This window comes from Lepidochelys kempii, chromosome 1 (assembly GCF_965140285.1).
Source record: "Lepidochelys kempii isolate rLepKem1 chromosome 1, rLepKem1.hap1, whole genome shotgun sequence".
NCBI lineage: Eukaryota > Metazoa > Chordata > Testudines > Cheloniidae > Lepidochelys > Lepidochelys kempii.
Window position 1 is genome coordinate 258,206,304 of NC_136380.1, and position 21,805 is coordinate 258,228,108.

At 49.6% G+C, this 21,805-nt stretch overlaps 1 protein-coding gene across 2 annotated transcripts in view; it reads right to left on the reverse strand.

Annotated features, from left to right (window-relative positions):
* Positions 1–21,805, reverse strand: part of ELFN2 (extracellular leucine rich repeat and fibronectin type III domain containing 2) — a 60,763-nt gene that overhangs the window by 17,215 nt on the left and 21,743 nt on the right. For both annotated transcript variants that reach the window (XM_073330283.2, XM_073330292.2), the window contains exon 2: positions 4,942–5,014. The gene's annotated coding sequence lies outside the window, so the exon portion shown is untranslated. The remainder of the gene's footprint in view (positions 1–4,941; positions 5,015–21,805) is intronic.

Sequence of the window (21,805 nt, forward strand, 5' to 3'; positions counted from 1 at the left end):
TACTCTCTATTCTACACTTTTTCCCATTCTTTACTGGATGTAGTAGTAGTAATGGTAATGCCCAGCTGAGATCAGGGTTCCATTGTACTAGGCACTGTACAAATATTGTAAAAGACAGTCCTTCCCCCAAAGAGCCTACAGTCAAAATATACAAGACAAACAAAGGTATCATAGAATCATAGAAGTGTATGACTGGAAGGGACTTCAAGAGGTCTTCTAGTCCAGTCCCCTGCACTCAAAGCAGGACTAAGTATCTAGACTATCCCTGACAGGTGTTTGTCTAAAAATCTCCAATGACAGAGATTCCACAACCTCCCTAAGCAATTTATTCCAGTACTTAACGACTCTGACAGTTAGGAAGTTTTTTTTTAATGTCCAACCTAAACGTCCCTTGCTGTAATTTAAGCCCATTGCTTCTTGTCCTATCCTCAGAGATTAAGGAGAACAATTTTTCTCCCTCCTCCCTGTAACAACATTTCATGTACTTGAAAACTGTTATCGTGTCCTCCCTCAGTCTTCTCTTCTCCAGATTAAACAAACCCAGTGTGTTCAATCTTCCCTCATAGGTCATGTTTTCTAGACTTTTAATAATTTTTGTTGCTCTTCTCTGAACTTTCTCGAATTTATCCACATCTTTCCTGAAATGTGGCCCCCAGAACTGGGCATAATACTCCAGTTGAGGCCTAACCAGCATGGAGTAGAGCAGAAGAATTATTTCTCGTGTCTTGCTTAGAACACTCCTGCTAATACATCCCAGAACGATGTTTGCTTTTTTTGTAACAGTGTTACACTGTTGACTCATATTTAGCTTGGGATCCACTGTGACCCCCAGATCCCTTTCCGCAGTACTCCTTCCTAGGCAGTCATTCCCCATTTTGTATGTGTGCAACTGATAGTTCCTTCCTAAGTGCAGTACTTTGCATTTGTCCTTATTGAATTTCATCCTATTTACTTCAGACCGTTTCTCCAGTTTGTCCAGATCATTTTGAATTTCAGTCCTATCCTCCAAAGCACGTGCAACCCCTCCCAGCTTGGTATCGTCTGCAAACTTTGTAAGTGTACTCTCTATGCCATTAATTAAATAATTGATGAAGATACTGAACAGACCCGGATCCAGGACCAATCCCTACGGGACCCCACTTGATATACCCTTCTAGCTTGACTGTGAACCACTGATAACTACTCTCTGGGAACAGTTTTTCAACCAGCTATGCTCCCACCTTATAGTAGCTCCATCTAGGTTGTATTTCCCTACTTTGTTTATGAGCAGGTCATGCGAGACAATATCAAAAGCCTTACTAAAGTCAAGATATACCACATCTACCACTTCCTCCCTATCCACAAGGCTTGTAATCCTGTCAAAGAAAGCTATTAGGTTGGTTTGACATGATATGTCCTTGACAGATCCATGCTGACTGTTACTTAGCACCTTATTATCTTCTAGGTGCCTGCAAATTGATTGCTTAATTATTTGCTCCATTGCCTTTCTGGGTACAGAAGTTAAACTGACTGCTCTGTAATTCCCCAAGTTGTCCTTATTCCCCTTTTTATAGATGGGCACTATATCTGCCCTTTTCCAGTCTTCTGGAATGTCTCCCGTCTTCCATGACTTTTTGAAGATAATCGCTAATGGCTCAGATATCTCCTCAGTCAGTTCCTTGAGTATTCTAGGATGCATTTCATCAGGCCCTGGTGACTTCAAGACATCTAACTTGTCTAAGTAATTTTTAACTTGTTCTTTCCCTATTTAACCCTCTGATCTTACCTCACTGGCATTCACTATGTTAGATGTTCACTCACTACTAACCTTTTTGGTGAAAACTAAAAGAAAAAAGTCATTTAGCACTTTTGCTCTTCCCACATTTTGTTTTTTCCCCCCTCATTGAGTAAGAGGCCTACCTTGTCCTTGGTCTTCCTCTTGCTTCCAATGTATTTGTAGAATGTTTTCTTGTTACCCTTAAGTCTCCAGCTAGTTTCATCTCGTTTTGTGCCTTGGCTTTTCTAATTTTGTCCCTCCATACTCGGGTTATTTGTTTATATTCATAAAGGACTGTTATCCCCATGTTACAGATGGGGCACTGAGGCACAAAGAGATTAAGTGACTCACCCAAAGCCCCACAGGATGTCTGTGTTGGAGCAGGGAATTTAACCTAGATCCCCTCAGTCACAGTCCATCTTTGCTCTCCGCAAAGCCCTCATAAAAGGCCCACATCCATACCTTATTATGCCTCTTGCTCATCGTCCAGTCCTCATTCCCTCTACCTCTGCTCATACTTTCGGGCCTTGAATCAGCAAACCACTGAAGCACATGACCAACTTTAAGCACATGCACAGTCCCATTCCAGGGCCCAGATGATTCTTTCTAAGCATCCATACTGATCCTACCCACATCTCCCAAACACAAGAGATTCTTCCTGCTTGGGCGCTCCCTCTTGCCTTTGAGTGATCCATCTTCTTTCTCTCTCTTCTCCTCTCCCCCTTGCTTCTAAAAATATAGTCTCCCATTTACTACTGACCGGACACTCCAGCCTGTCATGTCACCCTTCTTCCCCTTTCCCCTCTGGTGTTCCAAAAATACCTGATGTTCCTTTAAAGAGGGAAGTTAGGTCAGGGCACTGCTGTCCATGGTGCTGAAACAGAGCACTGGCAACAAGGTCTCTGGGGTGTGAAAGAGCAGGACTGTGGCCAAAACTATGAATTGCCATTGCTGATCTTAAACACAAAAAAGAAGCTTACAAGAAGTGGAAGATTTGACAAATGACCAGGGATGAGTATAAAAATATTGCTCGGGCATGCAGGAGTGAAATCAGGAAGGCCAAATCACATCTGGAGTTGCAGCTAGCAAGAGGTGTTAAAAGTAACAAGAAGGGTTTCTTCAGGTATGCTGGCAACAAGAAGAAAGTGAAGGAAAGTGTGGGCCCCTTACTGAATGAGAGAGGCAACCTAGTGACAGAGGATGTGGAAAAAGCTAATGTACTCAATACTTTTTTTGCCTCTGCCTTCACGAACAAGGTCAGCTCCCACACTACTGCACTGGGCAGCACAGCATGGGGAGGAGGTGACCAGCCCTCTGTGGAGAAAGAAGTGGTTCAGGACTATTTAGAAAAGCTGGATGTACACAAGTCCATGGGGCCAGATGCGTTGCATCCAAGAGTGCTAAAGGAGTTGGCAGATGTGATTGCGGAGCCATTGGCCACTAATGAAAACTAATGGCGATCTGGGGAAGTCCCGGACGACTGGAAAAAGGCTAATGTAGTGCCAATCTTTAAAAAAAGGAAGAAGGAGGATCCTGGGAACTACAGGCCAGTCAGCCTCACCTCAGTCCCCGGAAAAATCATGGAGCAGGTCCTCAAGGAATCAATCCTGAAGCACTTACATGAGAGGAAAGTGATCAGGAACAGTCAGCATGGATTCACCAAGGGCAAGTCATGCCTGACTAATCTAATAGCCTTCTATGACAAGATAACTGGTTCTGTGGATGAAGGGAAAGCAGTGGACGTGTTGTTCCTTGACTTTAGCAAAGCTTTTGACACTGTCTCCCACAGTATTCTTGTCAGCAAGTTAAAGAAGTATGGGCTGGATGAATGTACTATAAGGTGGGTAGAAAGTTGGCTAGATTGTCGGGCTCAACGGGTAGTGATCAATGGCTCCATGTCTAGTTGGCAGCTGGTATCAAGCGGAGTGCCCCAAGGGTCAGTCTTGGGGCCGGTTTTGTTCAATATCTTCATGAATGATCTGGAGGATGGTGTGGATTGCACCCTCAGCAAGTTTGCAGACGACACTAAACTGGGAGGAGAGGTAGATACGCTGGAGGGTAGGGATAGGATACAGAGGGACCTAGACAAATTGGAGGATTGGGCCAAAAGAAATCTGATGAGTTTCAACAAGGACAAGTGCAGAGTCCTGCACTTGGGACGGAAGAATCCAATGCACCACTACAGACTAGCGACCGAATGGCTCGGCAGCAGTTCTGCAGAAAAGGACCTAGGGGTGACAGTGGACGAGAAGCTGGATATGAGTCAACAGTGTGCCCTTGTTGCCAAGAAGGCCAATGGCATTTTGGGATGTATAAGTAGGGGCATTGCCAGCAGATCGAGGGACGTGATCGTTCCCCTCTATTTGACATTGGTGAGGCCTCATCTCGAGTACTGTGTCCAGTTTTGGGCCCCACACTACAAGAAGGATGTGGAAAAATTGGAGAGAGTCCAGCGGAGGGCAACAAAAATGATTAGGGGACTGGAACACATGACTTATGAGGAGAGGCTGAGGGAACTGGGATTGTTTAGTCTACTGAAGAGAAGGATGAGGGGGGATTTGATAGTTGCTTTCAACTACCTGAAAGGTGGTTCCAAAGAGGATCGATCTAGACTATTCTCAGTGCTAGCGGATGACAGGACAAGGAGTAATGGTCTCAAGTTGCAGTGGGGGAGATTTAGGTTGGATATTAGGAAAAACTTTTTCACTACGAGGGTGGTGAAACACTGGAATGCATTACCTAGGGAGGTGGTGGGATCTCCTTCCTTAGAAGTTTTTAAGGTCAGGCTTGACAAAGCCCTGGCTGGGATGATTTAACTGGGGATCGGTCCTGCTTTGAGCAGGGGGTTGGACTAAATGACCTCCTGAAGTCCCTTCCAACCCTGATAGTCTACGATTCTATGAAATACAACTCCCTGCTCCATATTAATTCCCCGCCATTTCCACAATCAGCTCAGCTCAGTTTTCCAGGTCAAAATGAGATTCTACTTCCCTCCATTGAGCCACCAGCATGGGCCTGAGGTCTGAAATTTATAATTCACATTGACAATACAGGCTGGGGTGGTCCTGCTGGCTTGGATAGAGGCAGGACAGCAAGAGTGGCTTCTGCAGAGCTCACTAAAGTGTTTTCTAAGTCCTTGGTTTTAACTGTAAGCAAAGCAGGAAGCACTCAGGAGGCAGACACACCTGAGAGATGGGAGAAGTACTCATGGTATCCCGGTCTCAGCAAGGAGCTGGAATCCCCTCATTATCTCCAGTTCTATGGAAACAAACAAGTGGAAAGAAGGGTTATAGCATGAGGGATGGAGACGGCTGTTTGGAAGCGAATCCATGGGATAATCCAGCTATCTACCCATATATTTATCTCTGTCTCTATGCCCTGTTGCATCAAACACCAATTTGAGTGGTTGGTAAACAAGTTAGGCTGTTCAGCTGTCCCATTAATTTGCTCCTTGCCTCACTAGTCTACCTGTAGTAGGGAAAAATGTATGTTTGGAAATTGGCAGTGTTGGGTATAGAATTACCAGGCTGGGGGTCCACTGACTGCTAGAGAAAGAGAGAGACAGACAGACAGAGAAAGATTAAATATTGCAACATCCATGCCTAGATATTATGATTATGGGCACATTAGAAAGTAGAAAGAAAAGAAAAGAAAAGAAAAAGAAAAAGAGTCCAAATTAATTTCGGAGTGATATACTGAAAACAAAACAAAAAAAGGGAAAGAATTAAATACGCATTGACGGGAAACTGGGAAAGAATATTTTTTTATGCACTTGTTAACATTTGTGAAGTAAAGTAACCCAAAATTTATGCCATTAATTTGCATGTATTACATTTTCCCCCCTGTGCTGCCAGTTTATAGTCTCTGTGAAACCTTTGAAAAGTTGTGGTTTTCCCCCTTCGCTTGTGTTAATTAACGCTTGTGAAATAGGTTTTTGTTTTGTTTTGTTTTACACAGCTGCTGTTGTACATCACTAAACTAATCATCAGATGATCCCTATGCCTTTTTCCATAGGCCACTTCTGCTGCCTCCCCATTCACTTGCATGGGAGGTGACCCAGGGTCCACTAAACCACATTGTTAACTAAGCGTGCCCAGAAGCAGGAGACTCATGCCAATCATCTTTCCAGTTTGCACAAATTGTCACGCAGAGGGGCTTTCACTGGGGATGGTCTCTGACAGATGAAGAGTTAACAGCTCCAAACCACTCATGCTATCACATTGCCATGCTGAGGCACACTGTATTTACACATTAGTAGTCACTAGGGTGCTTTGAAATCAGATTCCCGGGGGAAATCCAGCCAAAGACTCACTGAGACTCCTAATGAAACGACTGACGGCCACACCAGGAAAAAGAAACCAGTGTTTGGACTACAGCATATTCTCATGCTGGTGGTAGAGGAAGGATTTTCTCCTGGGTGTTAAGGACCCCTGCAAAGCCCGAGATCTGGAGCAAGCATTCAATAAATTCAATTCAGGTTCTTCCCCTCCTCCCAGGGGCTACCCCCAGAGTGCATTCCAAGGACCACAGCAGCCCTGTTCAAGTTCTTCCCCACCAAGGTAAATCCTGGTATTCCCATTGCAGGCAGGCATACATTATTCCCAGGGAGCTAGCAGAGTTGGAGAGACCCTTTTCTGCCTGACTCTAGCACAGAGTGTATCTGTCAGATCCTCTTTGAGCTCAGCAGGTATCCCAGCATGTGATTTTCTGTGCTCAGCTGGAGGGGAATCTTAGTCCTGGCCTCATTATGTCCTGACTTTCCCTGAATGTCTCTAAGGCCCCATCCTTACCGGTACTACAATGACTTGTGTTAAGCAAGAACACAGGTTTTAAGCTTGGTTTTGACACCGGTTGGTTCCCAGTCGTGCTGGCCAGCCAAACCTTCTTAGAAACCAGTTCAGCTAGGACCACGATTCCGCTGATGTTCAACATTGATCCTTGTGGGCAGGGCCTGACCCCCTCTCAAGAGGCACGGCCCCTTCTTGTGCAGCGAAGGCAGGGAACAACGTTGAAACCGTTAATCACTTCAACAGTGAAGATGCTTCCCCCTCCCCCACCCCACCCCAAACCTAATTCTCTGCTTTCAATCAACTGAAGGCTCTGGCAGGCACTTTATTGGTATCCAGGGGGGGTCTCTGTTGAATTGGAGCGGGAGGGGGGGGTGTGAACCAGATTTCTATTCTGACATTATTACATTGCGGCATGGGGGTGTTAAGCACTGGGGAGGATACTTTCATTTACTCGCTGGCTTTCTGTTGCCTTGGCAACACGAACAATGAATCCGAACCAGGACTCCAGCTACCATGTGGTGGTAATGGGGCGGGGGTTGGGTTCCCACCTGTCTGTTTGTTTGGAGGGGTGCAGGGCAAAGTGGTGAAGAGCGCCAAGGTGACAAAGGGAGCAGGGACGGACTCCTACACAGATACACACCTCCCGCACACGCCAACAACATAAACACAGACACCCATGCAAACAGACACACGGCCTCCACACTGAGAAATGCAACCACACCCCCTCCGGCGTCCATGCAGGCACAAACAGATACACAACAGGCACAAACTCGCAGGCACATTCACATGAACACACAGATACACCCTTGGCTTTTTATTCTTGCCATTAACTTGCACCCCCTGCCCTCCTGGACTACTGTAGCTCGTTTCAGGCACTTAGACCAGAGTGTCCCAGGCTTCAAACTCAGGGCTCTGAAGCACAAGGAATACAAGGGGGCCATCCCTGCTAGCTTCGCCAGAGAAGGGATTTTCCATCTCTAACCTGTGCCAAAAGGCAGCTGTGGTCTGCCCGCAGCCTACTCACTCTCCCAGGAGATGCCAAGCAGTTTGCGGCACGTGCCCGCTCAGCCCCTCCTCCTCTGCTAGGCAGCTGGCATCACCGTGCTCCCATTTACACCTTTCAGCACTTCAAACTAGGGATCTGGCTTGGACTAGTGACAGGCTGTTCCACATCTGTGACTCAAAGCCACCTGTCCCAGCCAGGAGCTGCCTCCCCCATTACAGTCCCTCAGCTGCTTCCCCTGCCTCCACCCCAGCCCAGCTGGACAGCTGAGGGCCCTCATAATCACGGCAATTCCCCTCCACTTCTCCAGGCCGGCCCGTCACAGACACAGCCTTCTGACCACGGGGAATGAAACGGGCAACTCACGGGAGCCCAGCTACACACCGCCAAAGGGGGGCACTGTACACCAACGCTAAGTGCTGCTTTGTTTCTTGGCCCCCTGGCACCACAGTTCTCCCAGCCTGGGCCGTGTTGGGTGTATCTCCCGCGGGATAGGCAAGAGTGGTAACCCTATGCACACCCTTCCCGGCTGGCTCTGGGGGAGCGAGCAGAGCAGTGAATTGAATCCCCGTCCTGTGTTCCCACGCAGCCTTTGGGCTGCTGCCACTCATATTCCCTTTCCCATAGCCCCCTCTGAGCCCTGGGAGCAGAGGACAGCTGTGGTACGGTGCCATGTGGGCATGCCCCCTCCCTGCCCTCAATGGACCCCTACACTGGGGGCTGAAGGCCGGGCTAGCCCAGAGCCTGAATGCCAAATCTGCTCCAGCCAGAGGGGAGACTGGCTTCATCCACTTCCAGGCTGCCAGAGTGATATTAAGGGGCCTTCGTGTGATGGGGAATCAGCCCCCCACCCTCAGAGGGGGACTCTGCCAGGGGCAGGATCGGGTTCCCGTGCGGTAGAGAAGGAGGCAAGGCCTGAGTGAAGCTGGAGACTGAATTCCCGTCAGGCCAGCAGAGCAAGTGCCTGGGGGTGAGGGGGTCAGGCCTTAGGGGAGCACTGCATGCAGAGGGACGGGAAGTAGAGAGGGGATGCCCCACTCAAGCCGGCAGGGGGCAAAAGCCCTTTGCATGGCAGAGCCAGGGTTTGTTGTGGCTGGCACAGCATTGTGTATGTGTGTGTGTCAGAGGGCGCTGCCTCCTGTCCACCCCACACCCACAGGGCTTTCGACGCCCAATTAGGCTCCTGGCTGCCTCCCATCCTGTGACTCCAAACTCTCCATCTGCTCAATTAAAAAAAAAACACCACAGGAAAGGAGAAAAACAAACACTTAATTTCTAATCTCATCAGTCCTCTCGCTAATTAGCGCCCTCTGAGCTCAGGCACAGGCTTCCTGAGACACCGGTGGGGACGGTAATGACCCCCGACCTGCGCACACATATGTAGGGAGAGGAGGGAGGGGGAAGGGGGTTTCCAATCCCTCCAAACAGTGTCGGGAGGAGGTCACAGGAGCGTGGAGGCCTTGTTTGCTGTTGGTTTGAATCTACTTTCATGCACTCTCTCTTTCCCCCCGCCCCCCTCCTGCCCCCCAAGTAAACCAAGAGAATGGGATTCTGGGGCAACGCCCCTTCTTGGCAGGATCCCTGGGGTGGGGGGGATGGGTTTAGGGGAGGGGAGGGGACTGGAGCAGATTCTGTCACTGATCCCACCTTGAAACACATGCTAATTTGTGCCTCCTGCAATCACGTCAGTGGTAATGAAGGGCTCCGTTCAGGACACGCGGGACACTAATTAGGGGGCTTCCAAGCCAGCATTCTGTGGCGTGCTCTCTAAAGCGGGGGTGTTCTCTGCTCAACGGAGGAGTTTTGGCTGCGGCTGCTGGGAAGGCTCTTCCCCCCTCCCTTCCCCCCCCCCATCTCCCATGGCAACTCTAACATGGTAGCAAGCAAGTTGCAGGTATCTGGTGTGAGCAACCCCCAGCCAGCCCGGTTGGGGTTTGGTACCAGGTGTATGATGCCAGGGGAGGAGTTACAGAAGATAGGTCCCTACTGCTCTTGGAGAGCTGGGGAGACAGAGGAGAGAGGGGGAAGGCGATAGAGGGCAGAGAACGAAGAGGAGGAGAGAGAGCATGAAGGAGTGAAGACAGAGAGAGAGATGGAAGATGAGCCGGACCACAAGTGAGGGAAAGAGAGGAAACCGGAAAGAAGAGGAGACACTCAGAGAGACAAAAAGAAGAGGCAGAGACAGCACGGTACTCATGCCTGCTGGAGCTGGTCACGCTTAGCTTGGTTCCGAAACCAGCCCCTGTATTTTGGGGAGCAAATAACTGCCTGATTCTGCTTTCCTCATTCTCCAGAGTGTTTGGACAAAGTGCTCTTAGCCTCTGGGTCCTCTGCAAACTGCGCACTCTGACTCGTCACTGGCAGGGCTGTGTGGCTGGCTGGTTGTCTACATCCCATCGCGTTACTGCTGCTCACCGATCGGATGGCTGACACGTTTTCAACGGGACGATATCAAGTAACGGATCAAGCGCTTGCCGCACAATTGTCTGTGCAACTTCAGGGACTCACAGGCATTTTCACAGACACCTGGCGCTCATCCAAATACTGATGACTAATGAGTTCCACAACCACACAAATCAGAGCAAGCCCAGCTCATGGGCACATCAGCCTGTCTATCTAGGCACCCATCTGGCCCATGACACCAGAGCATCTGAGCACTACACAGCACTCCCTGGGAGGAGGAGAAACACTTGGATTCCAGTTTTACAGATAGGGAAGTGAGATATGGGGGGGATTAAGTGACTCACCCAAGGCCACACAGCGAGTTTGTGGCTGAACTGCAAATTGAACCCAGGACTCCTGATGACTGGTCTAGGGCCCTAGCCACTAGAACATCCTTCCTACCCTAGGAAACCTTCATGAAAGGTTTGGTGGTAAGTATCACAGTGCTATTAAACAGGCACAGAGTTAGAGACAGAAGGAGAAGGACAGACAGAGAGAACTAGGGACAGAAGGAGATTCATGGAGAAGGAGAAAGTATGAGTCGGAGAGACAATGAGAGATGAGAGGAAAAAAGCATAACTTTCCATTGTCTTCAATGGGCTTTGGATCAGGCCCAGAGAAAGAGAGAGAACAAGGGAAAGAAGAGGAGGAGGAGAAGAGAAAGAGAAGGAGAGATGAGCAAGGGAGAAACCGAAAGAGATGAGAACTGACTCCGAGAGACAGAGACAGAGGCAGAGACTGAGAGGTGCAGTTTGACTAGTGCTGATCAGCAACGTGCGAAGTGCTGCTATCCAACGGGCCACAGAGTGGCACAGAAATCCCAACCAGCCTGGGCTAGCCTAGAGGCTGCCCACAAGCTGCTTTCATTGACTCCAGGGTGGGAGCCACACCACCATGTTCTGATGAGCCAGGACCTTGAATGTGGCTAAGCCAGCCCAGTGCTATCCTGCAGCCACCTCCTAGGGATGCCAGGCTGGACCCCCTGGGGGTGTCAGAGACCATCACTGCATTAGAGCCAATGTAATTTACACCAGCTGAGGATCTGGCCGTGCCACTGGGCTAGCTCTGGTGCGCCAGCCGCTCCCTTCCCGGACATGGCCACTCACTAACACTGCCTTCCCCAATTTCCACTGTAACATTTGCAAATTCAAATCTCGGGCTTTATGTAAAAAACATGGTGTTTTCTTAGAGCCAAATCTCCCAGCTAATGAGTCTGAGATGGTGATGAAGCCTCAGCATGCTAGGGAAAATGGCTACCCGCCCCACCACCCTTCACTCCCCATCACTCAGCACTGTACATTAGCAGCCCCGTTCTCTCCTTCATGCACAACACTTCATCCCCGCCCTGGCTCCGGCAGCCCCTACAAGTGCCCGCCCTTTCGGGAGACTCCAGGATTAGCCAGTCTCTCCATGTCCCTTGCTTTCTCTCTCCTTCCAGAGAAAGTACCCCAACGCATCCACCCACCACTGGGGCAGCACTGTATCATGGACAGGGCAGCCCTGCCTCCCAGGTGATGCCTGGCATCCCAATGCTTCCCTCAGAGGGCACTACCTACTGTCCCAGCAAACGGTATCCCTGTAGCAACATCCCCAGAGTCTCGGGGGAGCATGGGGCTCTGCAGCAATGAGTGTGGGACAAGGAGTCAGGACACCTGGGTTCTATTCCTACTGGGTTCTATTCCTACACCATCTCGCTGTGTGATGTGGGCAAGTCCCTTTGCCTCTCTATGCCACTTCCCCCCACCACACAGGGGTGTTGTGTTGCAAAGGCTACTGCATGTCTGTTCAGTGTATTGGAACAGGCGAAGTGACCTCTATGCTGTGAGTCGTGGTGTTACAGGAGATGGGCTCTCCCAGGAGTGCCTCATAGGAGACCTCAGGTGTTCTCAAAGGAAACACCATGCTGAGCTAGGAGGGGAATACCAGGGAACAGGGCACCACCACACATCCCCGCAGGGGTGGCAAAGCATCCTAACCTATTCCTTGCAGTACACGCCGCACTGACCCAAGGGATAGCACCAGTGGGACAGAGCTCCTGCCACCACCCCAACAGGAAACACAGACACCCCACTGACTGGGGTGGGCCTACCAGTTAGCAGCACCCCGTTCTCTGCTCCCTGGACTCTGCCTGGTTAGGAATCTCTCTCTTTCCCTGCCTCTGCCTGGTGAGGAGAGCTCTCTGCATCAGCAAATCCTCCCTGATCTCCCAGCCGGCTCTCCCAGACTGGAGAGGAGATAAAGATCTTTGAAGTGGGATTGAAACTACTCCTCCACTTGAGAACCCCTCACTTAAGGAAAAGCCTCCCTGAGTTAACCTGCATCTCTGCACACAACACAGCATGTCAACAGACAGCGAGGAGTCAGGAGAGAAACGACAAGGGAAGGGGAGGGAGAGAAACCAGTCCCACATTCTCCCGGCTTCTGCAGCCAAGGCGGAAAACCCTTCAATGGAACCTTGAGCCTCTCGGTCACCCCCCTTCCCTGCCTCCTTCCCTAAGCTATGTTACCCTTGTTCTCCTGACTGGCAACGCTGTCATGGGTCTCCCAACACCCAGCTCTGGAAAGGAATGCAAGGCCCAAATCTCCAAGGTCCCCCTAGAAACACGGCTGAGAAATGGGCAGGTGCTACTGTTTTGCATCTGCCTGCCCATTTGGCAGGTTCACTTTCCAGGGCAAGGTCAGAATGCAAGTCCCTGTGGGAGGAGACTGCACTGTGTGCACTTATCTAGCACATATATCTGTGCAGTATTTTGGAGGCCATGGGCTCCCAGGAGTGCCTTCATGTGCATCGGAGATTGTAAGGGCACCTACCTGCACTCTTACTCTCAGAGTTGGTGCATCAGAGGGAATATTCATGCACGTGTGTGGGAGAGTGTATTAGCATATGTGTGAGCATGTGTCTGCCCCAGTTGTTACAAGGCATGGAGGGTGTGTGAGCACTTGTGCACATGAGTGTGACTGCTTATTTCGGTGGATGCCTGGCTTGAGTGGGCCCACGCAGCTTATTTCGGTGGTGCAGGCTTGAGTGAGCCCAGATCCATATAAGCATGTCAGTGCAGATACTAGTATGTGAGTACACACGCAGAGGTGTGTCTGTGACTGGCAGTTCAGATCCATCAGAGTTTATCCGCATGACAAGATCACCTGTGAGCATGTGTGCGCGCACACACAGCAGAAAATGTATTATCCTTCGAATGTGCATAGGCATGTGTGGATATTAACATGCCCGCATATGTACACATAGAACAATGTACACCAGTGCCCAGCTGAGGATTGGGCAGACATATGCGAGTGTGAGTGTGTATGCATGAAACTGAGTGCAAACACTGTGAATGACAGCATGCCTGTTTGCTGGGGAACTTTCCATCTAAACCAGCTGACAGCTGCTCCCCTGAGTTTCCTGGACACCAATAACGTTTTCCCTTTCCTAATCTCCCTGATGTAAATCCATTCGCTGCGAGTGCCTAGAGACTTTTAATTCCATCGGCATTAAACTCACTAAAACCTCTATTACCAAAAGCTTTCAGGATTTTCCCCGGAATCTACAAGTCAGGTCTGTAACATGACAAACTCCTCTTCTCTGGGGCGTTTTAGAAATTAATTTGTACATTCTAAATGCCAGGACCACAATGGGACGATCCAGATATCCCCCTTCTGACTGTAAGCTCCAGCCACTGTGGTGTCCAGGCAGAAGCAGTTCCCAGGTGCTGTGCTGTATTCCTGCAGCTATGGCTCAGTGCTAGAGGTTCCCAGATGCCCTAATATACAAGAGCAGACATGTAGCAGACAAGCTGCCACAGTAGCTTGGTGTTGGAGGTCCCCAGAGGCTGTCAAATAGTGAAAGTGACACAGATATCTCTTAGTGCCAGGGGTTCCTTGCTGCTTTTATATAGCAGTGGTGATGTCACTGCATCATCGTGCTTGAGGTTCCCAACAAGGCAAAGATGATGAAGTCCTGTCACAACGCTGCAGGTTCCCAGTACTGTAATAGAGCAGAGATCATCCACTTATGTCTCAGTGCAGGAGGCTCCTGGACACTGTGATAAAGAGGAGGGGAGCCGGAGCGGTGAGTTGCTGATGGAGGTTTCTAGGCGTTGTAATATAGCAGAGGTGAGGCCACCAGGTCTCGATCCCAGAGGTTCCTGGGTGCTGGAATATAGAGGTGATGTAGTCGTGTCTCAGCCCCTGAGATTCAGGGTGCTATAATGGACATTTCTAAGTATTCCAAAATTACCTCCAGTGGTATCAGAGCCTTTAACCTCTTGAAAAGGTGAGATATACATGCTTAGGTCTGATCTCTTTTCATTTCCAATGGAAGCAACTCTGCGTGAGTCATCAAAGAATCAGGTAGCTCCAGCAGAGCAAGGTACTTCAGTGTATGGAATCCGAATGAGGGGTAAAGAGAGAGGAGTACAAGAGGGTTGCAAGAGTCTACTTCCCTTTGGCTAGAGAGCGCTGAGCAGCAATACCCCTCATAATTTTTGTTGCCCTTTTCTGAACCTTTCCCAATTCCAAGATTTTTTTTTTTGAGATGGGGCGATCACATCTGCACGCAATATTCAAGGTGTGGGCATACCATGGATTTATATAGCGGGAATATGACATTTTCTGTATTATCTATCCCTTTCTTAATGTTTCCCAACATTCTGTTCGCTTTTTTGACTGCCGCTGCACATTGAATGGATGTTTTCAGAGAACTATCCCCAATGACTCCAAGATCTCTTTCTTGAGTGATAATAGCCAATTCAGACCCCATCATTTTATATGTGTAGTTGGGATTAATATCAGGGGGTAGCCGTGTTAGTCTGTATCCACAAAAACAACAAGGAGCATCTGAAGAAGTGAGGCTTTTACCCACAAAAGCTTATGCTCAAATAAATCTGTTAGTCTTTAAAGTGCCACCGGACTCCTTGTTGTTTTTGTTGGGATTAATGTTTTCCAGTGTACATAACTTTGCATTTATCAACGTTGAATTTCATCTGCCATTTTCTTGCCCAGTCACCTATGGGAGCAGTGAACTAAGGTAAAACTGCTGAACTGGGGTACACTCTTCCCTTGGGAATGGAGAGCCTGGGATTTCTGGGGGTATCCAATGATAAGGGGCTGGACACCACAGGAGGACACTTTGAAGGCTCAGAGGCTGGGGAGCTTTCATAGTCAACCTGCAGGGCAAAGGCAGGGCCCGTACAGCCCAGAGGAGAGCGCCTGAGTGGCTGACAGGCTGGTTGTGTTAGAAGCTAATACCCAGCTGGCACAGGCAAGACGCGCTCGAGCTGGAGACTGCTGGCAACAAGGTGGCTCACAGCCCTGCGTGCCCCAAGAAGAGCAACAGTCTAATGATGCACTGTGTGAAAAAGTATTTCCTTTATCAGTTTTGAATTTGCCACCCTTCAGTTTCATTGCATGGCCCTTTGCTCCTGTGGGATGGGACAGGGAGAACAGAAGCTCCCCAGCTCCCATCTCTAGACCAGTCACTGCTTTATAGAGTTTAATCATATCCCCCTTTATTAATCTCCCTTTTATAGGTGAACAATCTCAACCTTTCTTCATATGAAAGAGCTCCCATTCCCTGGATTATCCTCTGAACCTCCTCTAATTCTTCACGGTCCTTTGTGAGACAGGGTGACCCGCATTGCTTACAGTATTCCAGAGGAGGCTGCATCACTGATCTATATAAAGCATAATGTTTTCCGTATTATTCTCTATCCCATTCCTTATGCAGCCTAACATCCTGTTTGATTTTTTGAATGCATCTGCATATTGAGCGGAGGTTTTCATTTAACTGTCTACAATGAAGCCACAGTCGCTTTTGTGGGTTGACACAATTAATTTAGAGCCTTATGAGGTGCACGAGTAGTTTAGATCTTCCACTCCATGGTGCATTACTTTAATCAACACTGAATTTCATTTGCCATTGTGTTGCCCATTCACCTAGCTTGGTTAGGTCTCTCTGAAGTTCCTCACAGCCCTCTCTGGTCCAGACTAACCTAAATAACTTTGTGCCACCTGCAAATGTTTTCTACCTCACTACCTCTTTCCAGATCATTAATATATTAAAACAATGCAGGACATAGTACGGAATCATGAGGTTCCCCCACTCTTAACCTTCTGCAATGATGAAAACTGATCATTTAATCCCATTCCTTGATTTAGTCTCCCAGCCAGTTAATGACCATGCCAATATTTGGCCTCTCATGCCATGCTTCTTTAGTAGTCATGTGTGTCAAAGGCCTTTTGAAAGTCTAAATAAATTGTCAGCCTGTTCTCCTTTATCCGCTACTTTATTGACACATTTAAAGAATTCTAAGAGATTAGGGAGACCCAGTTTTGCTGTGCAGAAACTGTTCTGATTAGACCCTATCAAATCATCATCTTCCAGATATCATCAACATAGCTTTTTATTGTTGTTTCAACCAATTTGCCAGGTACAGCTGTAAAGCTCCCTGGTCTATAATTCCCCAGATCACCACTAAAGCCTTCTTTAAATGTAGGTACAACATTTGCTACCCTCTGCCAGCGTGGCTGGCATTAATGAGAGATTGCATGGTTTTGTTAGCAGCTCAGCAGCTTCATACCTAAGCTCCTTCTGAACTCTTGGCTGCACCACCTGGGCCTAGCGACACTGATTTTTAAATTATCAGTTTGTTCCAGCACATCTTCTCCTCACACCTCCGCATCTGAAAGTTCCTCATCTTTGTTACCAGGCAAGAACAGGTCTGCAGTAGAACTCTCCCCAATATTCCCAGCTGTGAAGACTGACACAAGAGGAATCACTGAGCCTCTCAGCGACGTCCTTGGGACTGGGGCGCTGAGTCACTTTAAATGCACAAAGCATTTGAGGGTGATCAGTATGGATTTCCCTGCATAACCTCCATCCCAAACTTGCCTTGTTCTCTTTATCTGCTTGGGTCTGTTGCCTCCTAGTGAGTTCCAGCCTGACCCTGGCCCCCTCGCTGGAGGTTTCAGGGCTGGGGAGCGAAGGTTTGACTTTCTACAGCCCAGGGCTCAGTGAAGAGAAACTGACCTGAATGCTGAGGGCTGTGTGAACCTGGGAGGAGATGAAACCCAGAGAGGATGAAAAGGAGTAAATCAGAGAGGGAGATGAACAATGCAGAGCTGTTAGCTCCACTGATTGCCTTTCAGCTCTGAATCAGCCAAGAGACATAAAATAGGATGGGAAATGCTAGGAACTCAAATAAGAAGCCCCATTATCCAAGTATCCCTCTCTCAATGCCAGCACTGCTCACAGCCTTCTCATTGCTCGTACCAACTTCAAAGGGTCCTGGGGATCAGATCAGGCTAACACACACATGCCAAAGCACACATGTGTAAGAAAATCCCCAGGGTGCAAGCCACCAGAATACCTGGGTTTGCATGTCTGATTACCACCTGCTCCCGCAGGAAGCCAACCACACGCACACACATCCAAGCACATGGTCACATGCGCCACGTATCTGACAGGCAACGAACGAAGCCTGCACATGAATACACAAACACAACACACCCATTCACATGTTGCAGCTCCACGCAGCCTGCTCAGATCTCGACAGACTCACCCAGCCATAATATACATGAACCCCACATCCCTTCAGAGCACACTGTTCCATCAAGGATCCCCAAGTGAACATACAAGATACTTGATTCCCACTGTTGTTTCACAGGGACGATATGAAGCTAGGATTTCCGAGGCTGTGCTTTGGGTGTATAACCAGTTGTCATTATGATCAACCATCCACTGTAGACCCTGATGATGTGTGTTAATGTGGCTGTCCTCATTTAACAACGCCCCCTTGTCCCTGGATGTGGCATTGCAGGGGACTTTGCCTCTCGGACCCCCTTGGCCTCACAGCCAGGGTCTTCTCCCAACTCCTTCTATGGCTCAGACCTCAGGCCAAGTCACGTGACAATTCACTCTCCTTCTGGGGTAACTGGAGAGGTTCACAATGGCCGCTCTAAAAGTTCTGCTCATCTCGGACTCAACTGAAATCCTCTGCTTCCTGGCTCCGGCACAGATTCTCTTGGACCACTTCTTCCCCAGCAGGATTCCCCCACTGCTTCCCGTGGCTGGGGACTCCAGCAGTTTACGTCTGAGAATCTCCCTGTTCTTTGTAGGCCCTATCTCATGGCTCCCCCACAGGCACCTAACCTACTCCCATGGGTGTCTCCAGGCCTTAATTCAGGGCATCCCCTCTCCCTGACAGGAGCCCATCCTGCTCCCTGTGGGTACCTCAGCTTGACTTCCTCAGGGGAACTCCCCTTGTTCTTCCTTCCTGCACTGTGTTCCCAGCTCTCCCTGCTTCATTGCCAGGGTCAGTCTGTCTCATTAAGCCTCATTACGCCCTTCTGGGGTCACTAATTAGCCCATAGCTTACCAGTGAGGCTGACGGCTGAGCCCAGCTTGCCTCAAAGGGCCAGCCAGCGTGGGCCTGTGGCCCTATCTATTATCTGGGAGCTGTCTGGAAGCACAGAAACAGCTGTTCACACATATTCAGGCAAATCTGTGGCCACCAAGCCGGAGCCACTCACTTCACAGTTGTCACTATGCTTCACATCATGGCAATGCAGGATTTCATGGCACCTTGAGGGACAGGACTTGGTCCTGCTCCAAAATCCCAAGCCCTTGCCACATGAGCTAAAGGAGAATCTCCACTAGCTGTTATGGTCTTTGACACACAGCTGGACTGTTCTGATTCCATCCAGTAAAGGGCAGCCTGAACACACACCCTAGCCACGTCATTGCAATATCAAATATGGGGGGAAGGGGTGTCTTTCTCCTCTGAGTTTCACTGACTAGTTTATTCTGCTTGTTGATTATTTCCTGCCATTTCCTTTGAGACAACCAGCAGGCAGCACGGCAGAGGACACTAGGGAGGGGTCTGCCAGCAATGCCTCTGACCTCCATACTCAGAACACAGGACAAAGCTGAACAGAAGCAGGATTCGAACCAGCTGCCTGGAGTCTCAGGAGATTCCCATTAACTCTCTGAGCTGGGGAGATGCCTCGGAGAGGCCAATGGCACAGATTCAGAGTCTCATCCTGCTCACTACTAGTTGCATTCTTGGACAATACGGCACTTCCCTGATCACATGAGCCAGTGTGTCCAGTACAAAGGCTGCCATCTCCTTGGTGTCTGCCTCCCAACTATAATCTTTGTGTAATGTGCGGAGAAATGAATAACTGACCCCCACCTTGGACCTCTCACCAAGGCGGACCATGGCCTCACCTCCCTGAGGCGACATGGCTCTCTGTTTCTCTCTCTTCCTTCCTTTTCAATTGTTCTTTCTCTCTTACTCTCAATCCTTCCCTCCCTTGGTTATGCTGCTACCTCTTCACTAGGTATCTGCCTTTTCCTTTCACTCCCCTTCCCTCTCTGCCACCTAGCTCTCCACTTCCTTCTGTGTTTCACTCCCCGCCTCTCTCTGCTGTGTATCTTTCTGTCTCTCTTTTTTCCCATCACTCAGCCTTTCTCCCTTTCTCTCCCCCTTTCCCCATGTTCCTCTTCCTTCCACTCCCTGTACCTTTCTCTCCCACCGTGTTCTCCTTGGGTGGGTACTTTCTCTCTCTCCGTTATGTGTGGCTCTGTCCCTGGGTGTATCGCGGCCCCATGCTCAGCATCCCCAGCAGCGCGTGTGGGACAGGGTTGGCACAGCTCCAGTGGTACACACACAGCATGCCTGCTCAGTTAGATCCAGTTAAGACGTCTGTCCATCGTCAATGAATTCTCATTCTGTTTCCAAAGTGCAAAGCCACAAACTCCCTTTCTCTCTGCAAACAAACAGAGGCTTGAGAGTCTCGCTGCTTCAGCCCTGGCACACAGCAGACTTTCCATTAGGGATTCTCCTCCACACCCCTGCTGCATCCCCTTACCCAGGAGGGTGCCACCCAATTCAGTTTCCTGGAAGGGGGAGCAGCCACCTCTCCTGTTCATCATCCCCTCCCCCATAGCATTCATGCTTTGTAGACATTACCAAGACCTCACGTGTAAGCCAGTCATTGTCATCCCTATGTCACAGGTGGGTAAATTGAGGCACAGAGAGGCTTCCCATGTAAGGGGCTTCCCAGAGCAGAGAGCAGAACTCAGGAGTGTCTGGCTCCCAGACCCTCATTCCTTCCAGTACTTCATGCTGTCTTCTGACTTCACTGAGGGAACTGATTCCAGGCCTCTACCTCCTACCTCACCCGAGTGGTAGGCGCACACTGGAAACACCATCCCAAACCTTCTGGCCTTGGGATATAAAGGGAGATTGACATCCCTGACCCCCGCCGTTCAGCAGGATTTGGGGTCTCTCATTGGGGCAGCACGACTCTCTCTCGCTGACCAGCCCTTTGGGGAAAGCCCAGGAGGAGGTATTTCTGTAATCCAGCAGGAGATGCTCTTCTCTCTAAGGTGAAGGTCTGACGTGGGCTCTGATACAGGTTTAAGCCAAGATGCCCCTACCATCCACACATAAAGCCTTGGGACGTGTGCCCCCAGAACACGGGCTTCCTGACTCAGCTGGGCATAGCGCGAGCCCATGTTCCTCTACAGTGAATGTCTCAGCCTGCCCACTTTTGGGACGTAGCTAAAGCATGTGATGCCAGGCTCAAGTTTGGACAGTCCACCAATGTTATCCCACAATTCCCAGGGCCTGTGTGTTCCAGCCCTTCTACCTCCCAATTTCCCACTTGCCTCCCATGCACCAGAAGTAACCTGCTAGCTTAAATACAGCTGTTCAGCGTTTAACCCTTCAATGCACATGTTTTGCTCCGTTTCCAACACAGCGAAGCTGAGCTCGCAGAAAGGCAGGGGAAACTGCCCCCCGCTCAGCGCTGACCCCAATACCCCAGCCTGGTGCTGGAGGAGGCAGAGCTACTGAAGGTGGTGTCCACAGCCCAGCAGGAGGCAGTTGAGCCCTGCGGTGGGTGGTGCTACAGGCAGAGGTCTGCATGACTCAGGATGAGGCGCTCTTCTCGCTGAGTCACTGCCAAAACAGCGCCCCAGGAGGCTGGGTCATTTGACCAGCACTGAATGGCTTCTGATTTTCCACCTCACAGGGAGCTGGCTTTTTGTGTCCAAAAGAAATGACATCCATAGCAGAGAGCTCTCTGCTCACGCCTACGTCCCACCCCAAAGGCCCGCTCACACCCCAGACAGAGAACAACATATCAGCAATAGAGTCACCACCCTCTACAAAAGTGCGAACCAGAAGGATCTGGGGGAAAGATCGCCTGGAAATATTGTCTGCCTGCGAAAAAATTCACAGACATCCCATGCATTAATGAAAGCCCCTCCCATTCCACATAAACCAAGGGGGCTTGACGCAGGGAAGGTAAATGCTGATGGGGATAGGATCTACTGAAGAGAAAAGCCAGAGGGGAAGGTGCTCATGATATATGGAAGGAGAACATACCCATCAAATACACTTTGAAGGCTGAGCGCTGTGTAGCTAGGGTGGGGTTGGGTTTGGAGAGCTGAGAGGCTGTCTATGATAAGAGGAGTGTAGAAAGGGACTGGACTCATGTAGCACGTAAACCCACACACATACACAGAGGAAATATAGTGAACCATAACTAAAGGCTCATCCACCAGCAGCTGGGAGATGAAATGGGTTTAAGATATGGACAGTCTATCATGCAGCACAGTGCCCCCTAGTGCCATGCTGGGGATACCACCTCCAGCAGCACATTGCTCTAATCCAGCTGGGACCATAGCGCCACAAGGGATAGTCCCTTCACTCAGCCGCAGGGCGCCCCCTAGCGCCACGGGGACAGTCCCTTCACTCAGCCACAGGGCGCCCCCTAGCGCCACGGGGACAGTCCCTTCACTCAGCCGCA